The following is a 17,471-nucleotide window of genomic DNA, read 5'->3' on the forward strand; positions in this document are numbered from 1 at the left end:
ACTCTGTGTCCACCCATATTCTCAGTCGGTCATCCACAGAGCAGGTGCTGCGTCCCTGGGTCAGAGAAATTCAGGGAAGTCCAAGAGATCATCAAGGGCAGCATTCTCACTGTCTATTACTCAATAACAAGCCATCCCCAAACTGTCTTAAAACAACACCGTTATTTCTTTTGCTCACGAGTCTATAACATGGGCAGTCCTCAGCAGGCATACCTTGTCTCTGCTGCACTCCGCTTAGCTTAGGGTGGCTCACAGCAGGACTGGAATCACATGACTTGTGTCATGTAGAATCACATGGACTTCCTCACATGACTGTGTGTGGTGCTGGTTGCTAGCCCAGACCCTCTGCCTTCACTGGAACTGTCCACCAGGGCACAGACATACAGCCCTGTAGGAGCTGGGCTTCCTTACAATACGGCAGTCAAAGTCGTATCACCTTCTGTATCCTCGTCTCCAAAGTCCCCCTGCATCCCTCCATCACATTCTATTTATCATAGCAGTCACAAAGTCCAGCCCAATTTCTAGGAGAGGGGAAACAGAATCCATCTCTGGATGGGGGTGGTGGTGGCAGGATTCTGGAAGAGCCGGCAGGACAGAAATATTGCTGTGGTCATTTGCAGCCTGCGACATCCTGGTCCAGAGGTCACACTGGGGAGTCTGGGTCAAGGGGGCAGGTTCCCAATGTGGTCCACCATCAGGAGTTAGGGACAGAGTCCAAAAATGCCTCCCTACTGCTCCTGAAGTGAGTCTGAGTTAACACTGAACAGGCCACACCTGTGTCCCCTTTGGCTCCGTAGGCCCATCGGCACAAAGACCAGCAATAATCCTCTCTCAAGACTCCTCAGCTTCAGCTGTCTGTAATGCCAGGACTCTCTGATCTATGGAATGAGTCATCAGTGGCATCTCCTTCAGCAAATGACCCATTCAAAGGGAAGATTTGTCATGCCTGGGGCATTTTATGAATGTTGTTGCTTTGTCTGGCAAGCTGTGATTCCATTAGGAAAAACAGCTGGCATGAGATGATGCTGCCAGGGCAGATGCTTGGATCGAGGGCACATGGGGGGGACCGGTGGCCCGTACCATGGCTGCTTCCTCCCACCTACCTGAGAGGGACCCTGGGTGCTCAGCTCCTCCCAGCCAAATCATAGAGTGGAGGTTGCAGGCTCAAGCTTGCACTCTACATTTGTGACACCTGTGTGAGACAAAACAACCCTGAGCTGGGCTCCCCTGGACCCCAACACAAGGGAGGAGCTGGCCAGGCTGCAAAGACAGCTGTCTGCACCCAGGACCCAGGCCCATGCCCTGGTCTTCCACTGCCTGGTATGGGTGAGTGTGCACCACCACCTGAGGCCCGTGCACCTGTTCACAGGTGACACTCACCTGGCAGCGACAGGCAGCGAAGGGCTCAGCTTCAGGAGTGCTGGATGCCAGGGGCACACCCTCTCCTCCTTCCCTTGCTTTCCCCATGAGGCCTAGCACAGTGCTGGGCACACACAGGGTCCCGTGGCCTCCTGCTCATTCTCAGAACAGGTCAAGGAAGACATGGACCTCAGGGTCTCTGAGACGGGGCAGAGTGGGCTGTGGCTGTGATGCTAGGCAGGGCTGCTATGAGGACCCCAGAGGGCTGGGGTGGGTGTGTTCCTACCCCTGGTTGGAGTTCCCTCCAAATTCTGGATCAAACTATTGGATCTGAGACTCAGAAGGGACTGCAGCCATCTCCAAGGTCAATGGAAGAAAAGGGAGCACTTGAGTCCTCAGGAAGTGAGGGTCCTGGGCTCCTTGGAGCCTCTTCCACTCCTGGTCTGACCCCCGCATTTCTCTCCTTGTCACTAATCCCCATGGCCCCTCCCAGAGATTCTGTCCAATTACTGAGCCCTTCCTCAGCTGCAAACCCCCTGTCATCAGTGCAGAAAGGGTTCAAAGTGGTGCCTGCCCCAGGGTGGGGGTGAAACAGAGCAGGGTATGGGCGAGGGCTCTGGGAACTGAGTGTGATAAGGACAATCCACGGACATCTCTCTTCCTCTTCCCAACACTGCCCCCCAAATGTTCCTATTCACCCGGCAAAGCTCGACCTTGGGTGGCCCAGTTTTCTGCCTCCCCCGAGTCCTCGCCTGGCTGGAGGAGGTGAGGGAAGCTGTCTGTGTTCAGGACCCTCTCTCCACAACAGTGGTCTCAGCCACCCTGGTTGCTCGCTCCCTGTCTTCTGTGCCTCCGCAGCCCTCACAGCCACCTCCCTGGGCCTCCAGATCTCTTAGAAGGACCTACTCAGCCTTTTCCAGTCCGTCTGCACCACCCACTCAGTCACAGCTCCTGAGCCTTGTGCATCGTCTTGCTGCAGCTTGAACCCACTTCTCAGGCTTCCTGGATCACTCCCTGTCAGAACATGCTGGAATGCTCCTCATCTTCAAACCCAAACTCCAAGACCTTGTGCCTATCCCTTATTCCTTGGCTCTTTTTCTGGGGGGAGGAGGGGCCTCATTGCTCGCAGGATCTTTGTTCTCCAACCAGAGATCGAACCTGTATCTCCTGCAGTAGAAGCATGGAGTTTGAACCACTGGACTGCCAGGGAATTCCCTCGGCTCTCTTGACAGGTGTTATCTTTGTAACCACCTCCTTTTCTGGCCCCTGTGGTCCCTGCAGCCCCCTGCAACCCCTGTGGGCCCCGCCCTGCCCTGACTCTGGCTTTGTCTAAGCCTGAAAGCTGAAGGACCTCCACCCAATGGGCCAGAAGTGACCCTCTGCTGTCCATGTACACTCAGCTCCTGGCAGCACTGGACTGCTCCTCCACCTGCCTGCACACCCGCACCCCCTCCTCCGCCCCCATCCCCAGGCCTCTCCTCACTTGGCTTCCTGGATACACCTCCTCCTCTTCTTCATCTGTGTGCCTTCCTTGTCTCCATTACTAAACATGGATGTGTTCACAAAAGATCCCCAACCTGGGCCGTCAGTTTAGCCCACACTGACTCCTCAGTGACCGCATCCAGACCCAGCTTGAAACCCAGTCCACCCCACCCCCAACACTCTCCTCCATCCCCCATCTATTCCCAGCCTCTCCTCCCCACTAAAGTCCACTCACTAAGCTGCCTGCCCTCCATGGACTCTCTGCATGGCCCCCAGAGGGCATCTCAGGTTTAATGCATCAAAAGTAAACTTTTTTTTTTTTTTTTGTGGCTGTGTCATGTGGTTTGCAGGATCTTAGTTCCCCAAACTGGGATTGAACCAGTGACCTCAGCATTGAAAGTATGGTGTCTTAACCACTAGACTACCAGGGAATTCCCAAAAACAAACTCTTAATTTCCACTTTTCCCATCCCCAAATCTTGCTTGTCCTTCACTTATTCCCATCTTAGTAAAAGGGTTCATATTCACTCACTTTCTCAGGACAAAGACCAAAGAGTTACAAGTGATTCCCTTCTCTCTTTCATACCTTGAATCTGACCCAACGGCATGTTCTGCTGGGTCTCCAGAACATACTCAGAATCTCATCCGTCTGCGTTGGTCCAAGCTGCTGTCCTCTCCAGGCTGTCACAGTGGCCTCCTTCTCAGGCTCCCACCATTGTTTCATCCCCTTCCCACAGTCCCAGAGGGGTGCTGGGGAAAAACTCAGCCCGTTGCATGGAGCAGGCAGCTGAGGTCCCAGCCCCACCAGGGTGGAATCTCAGCAGCTGCACCAGCTCACCTGCCCCTGAGCCTGCATCCTGAAGGGTAAGTAGTCCACAGCCAGCTCAGATGGGTGGCTGTCACCCATCTGATGCTCACCCACCAACCTCTGCTCACCCCACCTCCCTGACCTCAGCCTCCCCCTGCCTCCTCCTCCCCTCCCTCTTCTCCTCCTTCTCACTCCACTTGGGCTTCTCCAGCCTGTTGTAGGTGTGTGCTCAATTGCTCAGTCGTGTCCAACTCTTTGCGACCCCATGGACTGCAGCCCACCAGGCTCCTTTGTTCATGGGGATTCTTCAGGCCAGAATTCTTGAGTTGGTTGCCATTTCCTCCTCCAGGGGCTCGTCGCCTCTTAGGGATAGAGCCCTTGTCTCCCTTGTTTCCTGCATTGGCAGACGGAGTCTTTACCACTGAGCCACTTGGGAAGTGCCCCGCCCACCCCAGGACTGCTCTTCTTTAAATATAGCAAGCCTGTTGGTACTGGGGACTCTGCACTGGCTGTCCCTTCTATCTGGGAGATGCTTGCCCTTGACCTCTCCTTCACTTTGCCCAGATGTTGGCTCAGATGTTCCTCAGTGGCCATGCTCTAAGAAGCAGTCTCCCATGCTCTCCCTGCTCCACTGGGCTTTCTTTAGAATCCTGTTATGTTTGCATGGTTATATTTGTTGGTGTGCTTTGCACGTGCATGTATGGGTTTACATGAATGTAAGCTTCCAAGAACAGGGAGTTTGCTCTTTTGTGTCCCTAGTGCCTAGAATAATACTTGGAACATAGTAGATGCTCAAATAGCTGTTGATTAACTCAGTAAATGAGATGATGTTGCATCCACATCAGGACATGTGGGTTCCTGGGCCTTCCCAATAGCTGTGTGCTATTCCACAGGTGGACATGCTCAGGTTTAATTATCTGGCCCCTCACTTGAGGACATTTATCATTCTTATTCTTTTGCTACAATAAACAAAGTTGCATTGCACATCTTTGTACACCCATCTTTGCATTTATGTGTGAATATAGTGAAAAATCAACAATTACAGGCTCTGCACTTGCTGGATCAAGGAGTGTGTGCATTTAAAGCTTTGGTAGATAATCCTAAATTGTCACCCAAAAATATTTTTTACCAAATTATGATTTTTGAATTTTTAAAATATTTGAAAATCCATATGTCAAAGAATGAATTAGCCTCACTCCTTTAAAGAGCTCTTGAAACTGAGATCAGGCTCTGCGACTGAGTGTCATTTCACAAGGGTGAGACTGAGTCTCAGGGAGGGCATAGGGACTGTCATTCCTTGGCCATGGCCATGGTAGTCAACACACTCCAGCCCTGGGGTCCCACACCCTAGCCTCTTTCACCCTTACAGAAATCAGCCTTCAGTGCCTGTCACTGGCTGACTTTGGGAAAAATTAAGGACAGTCACTGAGAGTGGAGGGCTGTTATTATTCTGTATTGTCAGGAACTTCCTGAAGCACCAACCCAATAAGGATCTATTCAATGCTGGCTATGTGCTGCAACAGTGTGGACACAGCCTTCAACAACCCAGAAAAGCTTGGCCTTCAAAGAGCTTGCAGGGCATTCAAGGAGACAGATAATGAACAGGAGAGTACGTCAGATGGGAAGGAAGGATATGAGAAAGCCAAACCAGCAGAAACCATATGACTGCCAGTTTCAGACGGGGCTTCAGGTCTTCACACCTCTGGGTTCTCACACTCTTGTGCAGCTCCCTCCCTCCAAGTTTGAACTGGACCTGGGACTTTCTTTTAATGACTAGGAAAGGCAGAGTGATGGGCTGGCACTACCAAGAATAGGTTACAAATGCCTGTGAGGGGACTTCCCTGGCAGTCCAGTGGCCAAGACTCTGCACTCCCAATGCAAGGGGCTCAGGTTCAATCCCTGATTTTGGAACTAGATCCCACATGCTGCAACTAAAGATTTGGCACGGCCAAATTACTTAATTAAAAAACAAAACAAACGTCTGTGAGTCTGTCTCACTGGCACGCCCTCCCTTTCCCCTTGCTCACATTGATGTTTTGAGCAGCACAGGAGGGCCCATGTGCCAGGGACTGAGGGCAGCCTGGGAAGAGACAATTACTGCCCACAGCCTCATAAGACAGCCTTATGCAGACCCAGCCCTGAAAGGACCCCAACCTAGCTTGCCTGAAGTTATGAGAGACCCAGAGGAATAACAAGACCACACCCATATTCCTGACCCATAGAAACTGTAAGATAAACATGCAAATACTGTCTTTAAGCTTCTACATTTTGGGCTAACTTGTTACTCAGCAATAGCTAACTCACACAAAGGGGAATAGAGAGTGCCAGGGAGGTGATGCAGTTTAAAATAGGATAGGAGGGAAGGAATTATTTGAGAAGACTTGAAGAAGGGGGAGACTGAGCCTTGGGATTCCAGGGGCAGAGTTGGATTTTGGATGGCAGTTACAAGGGTGGCTGGAATAGAGTGAGAGGGGCAAGAGGCAGGGGCAGGAAAAAGATGGATGGAAGGATGTCACGCTAGCATTTTTTTTTTTTTTTGACCCTGAACTTGGGCAAAGGGGGATTTTAAGACTTTGAGCAAATGCACATTTCAACAGGGTCCAGGTGGGTGATAGGTTTAAGGGAAGGTGGAGGGTAGCAGGGAGATGGCCAGAGGTGTCAGGTCCCCAGTTTACATGAAAGGTGACCATAATAATAGACGTAGGGTGTGAGGGAAGAGTTCCTACATCTAAGGGGTGGGGTGTAGGGGGCAGGTTTGGGGAAACCTGGCGGTTGGGGTTCACAGGCCCAAGATGCCTGTCCGACCTTGAGGCGGAGGGCTGAGCAGGCAGTTGGGTCAGGCAGTGTGTACAGTATTTAAGGCCACAGGACAGGAGTGAGTGTGGGGGTAGGTGAGGAGAGGACCAAGGGGTGGGAGTGAGGCAGGGAGTCTGTAGTCCAGCCAAGGACAGCATGGGACCAAAGTGCTGGGTTACCGAGAGTTGAGGCTGAGCACTGACTTAGCAACTGGGACGGTCAGTGTAGAGTGAGTCCAACAGAGGCCTGTCTGAAGGACGAGGAAGTAAGCATATTTGGATCTGGTGGGAACAGACACAGTGTGTCTGCAGAGGGACACACTCAGGACACAACATCAAGGGAGGGAGTGGGAACCAGGCCCAAGACAGGGAGAGGGCAACAGCCCTGGGAGCTGGTGGGGAGTCAGGGCATCTGGTCCTCGGGAAATTCCAAGGACCCAGGTGCCTCTGCAGTTCATGCCTGCCCCCGGCCCCCCGCCTCACTAGCAGACTAGTTACCCTGGGGGTATCAGCAGGGCTGGAGATAAACTGGGCAACTGCCTTCGGAATTTCCTGACCTGGATGAGGTTCAGCCTTTAATCTCATGTTGTATCTATAGCCTTGTCTCATGTGGTTTGTGAGAAGCTGGGGAAAAAAAAGAAAAGGGCTGATAAGCTTCACAGAGGGGAGGAGAGACCAACCCAAGACGTTTTGAGTGAGCTCCAAGGTGCCAGTGAGGGGAAGGACAGAGACTCAGGGGGCATGGGTCTGAGCTGAGGGTGCAGCCAGGGGATGCCGAGTGTGCCAGGCTGCAAGACCAGCCCCGGTCAGACACCCGCTGTGGGGCTGGACTTCCCAAGCCTGTTTCTCCATCAGACAAATGGCGTGCCTGGGAACACCACCTCACAGGCTGTAGAGCAGGAGCAGGAGGTGGGCAGGGAGGGACCTTGTGTCCTTCTGGGAGAGGGACTCAGGTGGCACCAGTGGTGGGGGGTGGGGAGAGTGCCCTGGAAAGTCGAAGTGTTGCTCTGTGTGATGGGTGGGAGGGTGGTGCAAAATCATATCTGTGAAAGTATAAACCTACCACTGAACTGAGGGAAAATGCCGTCTGAAACAGCATCTGCTTCCCTTCCTCTTTGTCTGGGCCCAGGAGGATTTGCTGCCTCTCAGGGGCCAAGAAAGCAGGTAGGAAGAGCAGGACGTGAGGGCTGGATGTCTTGACAAATTGAATTTTCCTTCTTTTCTGGCCTCCTGGGGGAGATATTGTGTCCTGCATTGATGCAAATGTGTTCAAAGTGCACTTTCCACAGACTCAGAAATAACGAGCTGCCTTTCCGCTGAGGCCTGGGACCATGGCAAGGACCCTTTTGCTGAAGGTGGCCCATGGCTGGTCACAGAATCTGTGGCTGGCACAGCGGCAGAGTCCAGGTGCCATGATGGGTGAGCCAGGGGAGCCTGCAGAAGGCATGCAGAGAGCAGCAACCCCAGGAAGCATCTAATATACTCCTTTTGCTGTGGGGAACCAGGGCCCAGAGAAGGCACTGAGCTGCCTGGGGCAGGCAGGGAGTCCTGGGCACCTGGCCTGCTTCTCCCTGCCCCACCCTCCAGGCCATCTCAGACCAGGTTTGCTTCTGGGAAGGAGCAAGGAGCTGTCAGCCAGCAGTTGGTCTTCAGCCAGGAGTTTGGGCTTTGGCCAGGACTTGGTATTTGTTAAAAGAGATGGAAAAGGTGAAACTGTTATCAAGAGGCGGTATCTGAGGGCTGAGTTCACTGCAGGGTCTCAGGAACTAGATAGCATCAGCCTGGCCTGCTCAGAGGACATGAAGGAAAACTAGGGCAGTCACACATGGGAGTCGCCTACTCTCCAGCTGGCCTGCCCAGTGCTCCTGAGAGCCCGGAAGATGGAAAACAGGTTAACAAGTCCAGGAGGAAATGAGCAGAGATGCCTTTGCTGCCAAGGGCTTCGTTCAGCAACCCGATTGCTTCTGGCTTCCTCACCGGCCTGAGGCTGGTAGTGATGGCCATTTCTGGCAGAAGGATGTCTGGGTTTGAAAGTTGGAAAGGAGTTCTTTGGAAGCCTCGGATCCTGGTCTGCATGGTTCTCAGCTTTGCTGTCTCAAGAAAATGTGGGCTCCCAGGTGGTCCCCATGGCTCAATATTTGCCTCTTGTTTCACAACAGGTGGGCCTCTATTTAGATGGAACCCAAGAGCGGAAGAGGGTTCTGCTGCTGAGAAAACGTTTGGTGAACTTCACTACCCACTCCTGATTCACTGAACATGGTCACGGATATTCCTTTCATGGGATAAAGAAAATAGTGGCAGACTCGGCAAGGTCATTCTTACCTTCCTTTCCCTTATGATCTGCACTAATTGCGGCTGGAAAGCTAATTAAATTCCCAGCCTGTCTTGAACTAAGTGTGGTCAAATAATACAGTTCTAGTAAATGAGATATAATTGGCAGTCAGCTGGGGGGTTCTGGGAAGACTTGTTTTCTTGATTAAAGAGCCAGAGGTGGCTGGTATTTCTAATTTTCTCTCCATTTCCCTTTTTCCTGCCTTGCAGGTGGATATGACACCAGGAGTTGTGGCAGTCATGTTGTAACACTGAGGCAGAACACATGAAAAAGAGGCAAAGTCCTTATGGAGACAGGGCTTGACATGGCTGAGCTGTTGAACCTAGGCCAGCAGCTGTCAACTCACAGGCCTCTTGTAATCTGAGGTAAAACCAAGCTTTATTTGTCTAAGCTGTTGTGTTTGGAATTTCTGCAGCTGAAAGCACTGCTGGCTAATGCACACCACTATGACAAAGTATCAGCCAGCATCACAGGTGACAGTGAAACCCTACCTGCATTCCCACTACATTTTGAGATAGGGGTGTGTTCGCTGTAACCACCAAGAATGATAACAATACAAATAACATTTCTGAGTATTCATTACATGCCAACAACTATCCTAAGCAGTTAGCATATTGGCTCATCTGATCTTCCAACAATCCCATGGGGAACATTTTACAGGTGTCAAAACTAAGGCACAGAGAGGTTGAGGGAACTTGCTCAAGTTAGTAAGCAGTGAGCCAAGATGTGAATTCAGAAAGTCTGGCTCCAGGATCCATCCTCACAGTCACATGTGATACTCACCCTCTCTCTCTCTACAATTAGGAGTCAGGGGAGACCAGCATAGCCCTGATCGAGGCTTCTTGTCCTGAGCTTCATGGCTGCCTCATTCCTTCCTTTCATGCACTTCTCCAGGGAAGCCAGCTACCTGCTAAAGGAGGGTGGAGAGCCAGGATCAGAGCTGGAGGAACTGCGATCTGAAATGTTTGACAGCCTCGGGCTGGGGCAGCCTTTGGGGCTACTTCACAGACAGCCAAGACCCCTCCTCTGCTCCAGGGCATGTATGAGTGAACACTGTCAATATTTTTTCTCTTCCTTCTCCCATTTCCCAAGTTGATTAACCCCACTTCTGATGAACATCTTTTTCATTTATTTTTAAAGCTACTTTAGTATTCAGTAATGGTGAAGGCAATGGCACCCCAGTCCAGTACTCTTGCCTGGAAAATCCCATGGACAGAGGAGCCTGGTGGGCTGCAGTCCATGGGGTCGCTAAGAGTCGGACAGGACTGAGTGACTTCACTTTCACTTTTCACTTTCAAGCATTGGAGAAGGAAATGGCAACCCATTCCAGTGTTCTTGCCTGGAGAATACCAAGGACAGAGAAGCCTGGTGGGATGATGTCTATGGGGTCACACAGAGTCGGACATGACTGAAGCGACTTAGCAGCAGCAGCAGCAGCAGCAGTATTCAGTAATACTGGTGAGTCTTATAGGATGGGGAGCTGGCTGTCTCTTCTTCACCTATTATCACTTAGAGCATTTTTCTCTTTATTCATTTACTTATTTTAATGTGCTTTTTTGCTGTGTGGGCTTTCTCTAGTCTCAGTAAACCAAGGCTACTCTTTGTTGAGGTGTGAAGGCTTCTCAGTTCGGTGGCTTCTCTTGTTGCTGAGCACAGGCTCTAGGCACACTGGTTCAACAGTTGTGGTGCATGGACTTAGTTGCTCCTAGGCATACAGAATCTTCCTGGGCTAGGGATTGAACTCCTGCATTGGCAGGTATCTACCTGCCTTATCCACTGTACCACCAGGGAAGGGAAGTCCTTACAGCTTTTTTTTCAATTGTGAAGGAAATACATGGCTGCTATAAACCCTTAACATAGTTCAGAAGTGTGTGAAATGCAAAGTATGATTTTCTGCTCCTATGTTTTCAACCTCCAGGGTCTTTCCCCATAACTCAGAAGGATAATGTTGCCTATGAGATTGGAGTGTGTCCTTTTAGTTTTCTCTACAGAAACACAGTCACCTTTGTAAGATGCACATCTCTTATCTTAAATTAAAAAAAATCAGACTATACATGGCATTTTGTAAATTTCTGCTTCTCCAAAAATAATTCATGGACTTAAATTTGGTTCATTTTAGGAAGGAAGTACTACAATTTCCTTAGTTAACTTTGTGTCTATGGACACTGATTGTTTCCAATGTGTTGCTTTTGTGTACTTGTGTGCTAGTTTGGGTTAAAGGGGTTCCTATAAATGGCACAGTTGTGTGCATGTGCACACCTATCACCATCAAACAGGTATGACAGGCATGGCCAAGTGCCCTTTCTTACTCCTGTCCCAGGCCCTCTTCCACTGACTGAGGACAAGAGTGCTCCTCATCCATGCCTTGCTAATCGTAGATACTTTCAATACTTAAAAATGTTGCAAACACCCCATCACAACATGCAGTTCCCTAATCTTGGTTTCTAAATACAGCCCCCACTAAAAGGAACCAGGAACCAAGGCTCCTTGGAGAAATGATTGATTCCAGGGTTGGGGCAGGGAACTTAAAAATGGGCTTAGATGGACTTCCCTGGTGGTCCAGTGGCTAAGACTCTGTGCTCTCAATGCAGGGGGCCAGGGTTTGAGCCCTGATCAGGGAACTAGATCCCATATGCCACAACTAAGACCCAGCATGGCCAGATAAATACATAATTTTTTAAATGGGCTTAGAATAGCTTGCTGTGACAGAAGGTAAGAAAGTAATCAAACTATGATGGGGTGTGTCAAAGGGACACAGGAGCCAACTTGAAGGCTCCCATTGACCCAACTGGGGTATTTTGAGCATCAAAATAAGTAATTACAAAAATGAATTATAACCACTAGAATTAAAAAACTCCATGCATCCTATGAGATTGCATGCTTGCTCAGTCATGTTCCACTCTTTGCAACCCTATGTAGCTTGCTAGGCTCCTCTGTCCATGGGATTCTCCAGGCAAAAATACTGAAGTGGATTGCCATTTCCTTTTTCAGGGGAGCTTTCCAATCCAGAGATTGAACCTGCATCTCCTGCAATGACATGCAGATTCTTTACCATCTGAGCCACCTGAGAAGCCTAGTAAAGAAAAAAGGAAAGGCTAGCCTTCACAGTAGAATGTCAGCTAAGAAGTATAGATAGAACTTAGAAAAATTATCATTTGGCAACAATTGTAATGATAACTGATACAGACGAGGATCAGCAGCAGATGAACTTGTTGATTACAAAAGGAAAAGTAGTAACTTGGGGCCTTCCCAAGGCAGAGTGGGGGTCTGGGAGATAAAGTTATAGTAGTCCTTACAGGGGAGGGGAGGATAGACAGAGTTCCAACTTTACATCCTCCTAGTGGATGATTCTGAAAGCTTCTCGGGGGGCCCAGCAGCCCCCGGTCCCCATGATGACCACCCTTCTATTGGACTTTCTCCTCTCTTACTCCTGCCTCCTGCCATCACCTCCCCAACCAACTCCCACCCCAAGTCCTATCTCAGGCCCTGCTTTGGTGGGGACCAAGGCAACCTGCTTGGTGGGCTGCTGAGCCCCAGGGTGTCCATGCAGCTTGGGGAGACCAGTCAGGAGCATCTGCCACGGTTGAGTTGAGGGCCACTGTGGCTGGGACTGGAGGGTTTGCTGATAGACCATGGGGGACAACAGCACAGTCATGGTGGCTCTGCTCCCAGGCTTTGGAATGGAGCACTGGAAGGACGAGGTTGCCACCTGCTGCTATGCGGGAGAGTTCCAGGCAGAGCTGTGCAAGTGCTGCTAGTTACCCTGGAGGTGCCTTCCAGAGCGTCAGAGTGACCTTTGTGGGTGACATCAGTGCACAGATGCATGAAGCCATTGCCTGAATGAGCTCACCATGGAAGGAGTGGGGAAGAGAGGAGGCTACCAAGAATGGAGGCTCCTGGGACATTCCAAAATCCACACGTCAGGACAAGAGGGTGAGGCCAGCCAGGGAACCAAGGAGGGTGGGTGGCAGGTGAGGTGAGACTCCAAGCCAGCTGTGTGAGCCGGGATTCTGCTGCTGCTCTGCAGGTCCCAGCCAGGGAGAGGAGTGCTGCCAGGAGGGAGTGACTCACCCCGTCAAGGGCAGACAGCAGTGTGGAGGGCATGACAGCCTGGATGCGAGCGCATCCCTCAGACATCCCGAGATTCAGGAAGGAGGGGTCAGCTGCCTCGGGAGCTGCTGCATCTCTGATATGTCATTAGCACTCTGGAGGAGGACATCTGAGCTTTTCTCCTTTATGACTTTTTAAAAATCTGTTTTCTACTTTGAGCAGATGTTATTTTTTTGTGTAAGAAAAACCAGTGTATCTTATTTAATTTAAAGGTAAGTTAGGATATTTGTAAATTATGTATCAGCTACAGGGTTAATAACCAAAATATACAACAAACTTTTACAACTCAAAAGCAAAAAAAAAGAAAAAATGAAAGAAATTTGATTTAAAATGGGCAAAGGACCTAAATACAGACATACCTCCTTTCAGCATCCTTTGCTGTACTGTGTATCACAAATACTGCTTTTTATTTTTTCAAATTCAATGTCCATAGCCAAAAAAAAGTAAGTTAGGTTCCAGACATAATCTAGATCCTTTAGGCACAGTGGTGGGCTAGTGATAACCTCATGGCTACCAAGTGCGTCTCGGGACTTTACACCCAGGGGAGGACAGTTCACCTGGGTTTTGGTTCAGTGGGGCTGGACTTCTAGGTGATCCCGAGCAGCTTCCCCTGGAGAGAACCAGACTCCCATTTCAGACAGCCTGTGTAGAGTCTCTTGTCCCCTCTGTGGTGCTGCTGCTTCTGTCCATGAGGACGGAAAAGTGGCCTCTGCACACTGGGTTGGCAAGGGGCAGAGGGGCATCACTGCCTGCCATGCTGTTTGTCTGCCATGACCTTCCTCAGAGGGCAGGCATGGAGGTCATTGTCTCCTGGCTCCAAGGCCAGCTCAGCAGGGCCATCTGACTGCCATCACAAGTATCCATGGTTAAAATAGATTTATTCAGCATTCACCTGTTACGTGGTAACTGAGCACCCACTCTGTGCCATCCACCATTCTGGTTGCTAGGTATGTAGCAGTTAAGGGAAGATGCAGTCAGAGTAAGGTCAGGGACCATCTAACCATCTCATCCTCTTGTTGTATGGCATCATTGACTCAATGGACATGAGTCTGAGCAAACTCAGGAGAAAGTGAAGGACAGAGAGGCCTGGCATGCTGCAGTCTATGGGGTTGCAAAGAGTGGGACATGACTGAGTGACTGAACAAAAACAACAAAGGTCAGGAACAGGAGGATGACTGTGACTGTGGATGCAATGAGCAGAGGCAGGCCCAAGGGCCTGAGCTGAGCTGCTGCTACAGCCCAGTCTGCAGTGCCTCTCCTAGTGGAGAACTGACAGTGGCCAGGCCTGGGAGCCCTTTGCAGAAGCAGCCCCACACCAGGCGAGGAGTCTGAGGACTGGGGCAGAAAGTGCTGCCCAGCGTCGTGAGTGAGTGCCCTTCTCCCAGCCTCAGCCCACTCACTGCCACTCCTTCACAAAACATTCCATGCTCACTCACCCTAGCTGCCCATGCTGAGCCCCTGGCCCCACCTGGCATGCTGCCCAGGAATGGTGACCTTGGCCTGTACCACAGGGACAGGTCACAGGCAGTGGCTCCTCTACAGGACAGGCCACACTGGAGTCATTTATAAACACATCACAGGACAACTCCAAGCCAGTCGAAAATCAATGCAGTAAAACAAAAAATCAAAAACCAGAAGTCTGCTAATGCAGTAACCATAAGCAGCTTTCTCTGGACCCTGGGCTCTGTGTGGTTTCTATGGTGATGGTTCCTTGGGGCTTTGGACCCCTGGAAATGTGGGGATCAGTGCTTCAGTTCTTCTCACAGCATCTCCATCAACTTCCTTTTCAGCCGAGTCTCCAGGGTGAGAGCCCTCTCATCACTTTGTTGTTTTGCTAGATTAGCCTGTCTTTTCTGATCTGTGCACCAAGCGTGAGTTACCTTTATAACTGAAAAGCCAATGCTTCCATTAAGATTCAGAGGAAAGTTTATAGTTTACTTATAAAAACAATAGAAATGGCTCTGGCCAAGTTGAGTTGGGTAAAGTAGGCACCTGAGGGGTCTTCTGGCCAGCACCTGACCCACTGCGGAGCCTCTGGGTGTTTGGCAGGACACAGAAGTGAGCCAGTTGCCGATTCATGGATCCCAAGGCCTCTTGGTTTGGGCCTGGAGTCTTCCTGGCCTCTGAGTCTCCTCCTGTCGCTGTCCCCTCCCATTTTTCTTCTTCCAAAATGACCAAAAGAAATACAGCCTCCCATTTCAGTGGGGGAAAAAATTCATCTAAGTAGCTTTTTAATAAAAACAGAGGCTCTTGCTTGACCACAAAATCAATTAGTTGGTGGAGAATTTTATTAGTCAATCATGTAAGTAATTAAAAATATTGATTGATGGGGGCACCAGGGGCCGAAAGTGGCTGCTTCTTCCCAGCAGTGTGGGGCGGTGGCTGGCATGGGGGCACCGGGAAGTGATCCTAAGTGGGGGCTTTTAAATCACTCCCCAGTGTGCCTCTCCCAAGGTCAAACTGGGACATATTAGACAAGGGAGTCAGTCGATCTTGGAGCCTCCATTTTCTCATGTGAAAAACAACAGGGCTGATAACATGGTATTCTTTCATGGACTAAATGAAGCAGAACTTGGATGGTGAGTGGCATGGCTCTGAGGGTTCATGACAGGTGGGGCTGTATTCCTGACTGTCAAGGAATTCTAGGCCAAGGAATTCAAGTTCAGTCTTGTCCTGGGGCCAAGGGTAGGAGGGACAGAACGGTCAGGGGGCCTGGTCTTCTGAGTCAGGCCTCGCCAACAGGCAAGGGCTCTGCCGGGTTTTGTCTGACCAGAGGTGGATCAGGTAATGTGGGTGCCCAGCCTCCTATGCTCAGCACCCAACTCAAGTTCAAAGGGAGAGGAAATGGACTCCCCATTGGCAGGGGAGTGGCAGATTTCTGAGAGAGCATGTGGAACAAGAGCACTTTTGTGGCCAGTTTTGGAAAACATCACCTGCTACATTGGATCCCTTCCTGGAGACCTGAGGATGGTGTCCTCGGCCTTGAGAAGCACCCATCTTGGTGCCCACTGTGGAGGGATCATGAGGGGGGAACAAACCTCCACTGACTGAGTGCCCTGCCCTGTGTCTGCCTCCTCTTCATGGCACATGCAGTGGAAATCACTGCCCTGCTCCACAGATGAGGAGTGGGGATCTGGTGGCTCCATCACTTAATGCTCTGTTGTAAGTTCTCTCCTCCATTCTGGGCCTCCTGGTCCCCTAGTCCAGTGGATGCAGGGAGGCTCACCTCATCCTGGGAGGCCCCTCAGGATCAGACTCCATGGGTGCCTCCCCTAACATCTAAGAGATCTGTGTAATGGGCCAGGAAGATGGGGCTTCCTGTAGGGGGAGAGGAGGAACTGAACCTGAGGGTCTTCTGCCGTCAGTCCCTTCCTCCACCTCCTTGCCCACAGGGTGCAGCCTTGCCTGAGGGTCCTCAGGAGGGATCCCTGGTCTGATGGGAGCCCAGGTCCTCAGGACCACCTGGGACAGTCACCCCCACACCAGGCCCCAGTCCGGCTGCCCCTTCCTCCCCGGGAACCCTGTAAACCTCACCTATCTGGGCCCTAAAGGCTTGCCCCACCACGAAGGCTTCTGAGCTTCCTTCCTGGCACACAGTTTTGCAAAGCCACCCCGGAAAGCGGGCCCTGGGGGTGCTTTATGCAGGCTGTTCGTCCTCTGTAAAGCCTGGCTATTTGTTTAGACTAGCTGACATTTCCATGGTATTTTATTAAAGAAAATATCCTGGGGAGAAGGCGGGATGTTTGCACACAGCTTATACCCTCCGCCTCTGGTCCCCAGCGCCCAGGAGCGGGTAAGGCGGCCAGCCTCTCCCCCACCCTTCTTCCCTGAGAAAGGAGGGGTGGTAGGCAGCCACACACAGGTGCAGGGATCCTTCCAATCTCTGCTTGGCCCCATGCTCTGAGGGGCAGGACAGAAAGAGACCAGGCAAGACCATGGCTTCCTTCTCGGTGGGACTGTGGTCAATGACCCCACTGGGGACTCCCGGCCAGCTCCATCGGTGGTGCCCTGTATTAGTCTGTCTCTGAATCTTGTGTACTGTGCCCTTTGCTCTCCTTTGTGTCTTTGTTATCAGCATCTGCTAGGGGTTCCCCTGCAGTCAAAGGGCTGAGTTAACTGCTGGCAGCCTTCATTCTGAGCTAACAATCCTAGTTATTCTGTGGGATCTGTCTCAAGGTGCCAGGGGCACCTGTGGCCAGAGGAATCTCCTTCCCCATCAGCCATCACCCAAGCACTTCTGAGGTGGCTGCACTAGGGTGTTGCCTCTCCCCCAGCACCAGACAAAGGTGTCACAGTCACACTGACTGGGGTGTGAGTCCCAACCCTGCACAGCTGCCAATGAGGGCCTGCTGAGCAGCCCCGTGGGGGGCCCTTGGGTGCTTGCTGTGCATGCTGGACCTTCCCCAGGGCAGCACTCTGAGGGTCCCCGTCTCCCTCACCATGGCTGGAATGCAGTCTAGGTATGAGGTCCTGGAACCTGGCTTTGCAAGCAGATGGAACACTGGTGCACTCCAACACTGTGTTCTTACCTGTCCTGGAGAAAAGAGAAGAAGGACAGGCTCGGCACTGTCTTCCAGTGACACGGG

At 51.2% G+C, this 17,471-nt stretch overlaps 1 long non-coding RNA gene and 1 other non-coding gene across 2 annotated transcripts; one reads left to right on the forward strand and one right to left on the reverse strand.

The window, feature by feature from the left end:
• Positions 1-3,199: 3,199 nt before the first annotated feature.
• On the reverse strand, positions 3,200-3,272 carry TRNAE-UUC. The gene has a single exon. It is a non-coding gene; the product is annotated as a tRNA-Glu (tRNA).
• Positions 3,273-8,605: 5,333 nt separating this feature from the next.
• LOC122452908 lies at positions 8,606-9,792 on the forward strand. The gene is made up of 3 exons (XR_006272880.1): positions 8,606-8,754; positions 8,985-9,140; positions 9,675-9,792. It is a non-coding gene; the product is annotated as an uncharacterized LOC122452908 (long non-coding RNA).
• Positions 9,793-17,471: the final 7,679 nt, after the last annotated feature.

The sequence above is a fragment of the Cervus canadensis genome, chromosome 14 (genome assembly GCF_019320065.1).
Source record: "Cervus canadensis isolate Bull #8, Minnesota chromosome 14, ASM1932006v1, whole genome shotgun sequence".
Classification (NCBI taxonomy): Eukaryota; Metazoa; Chordata; class Mammalia; order Artiodactyla; family Cervidae; genus Cervus; species Cervus canadensis.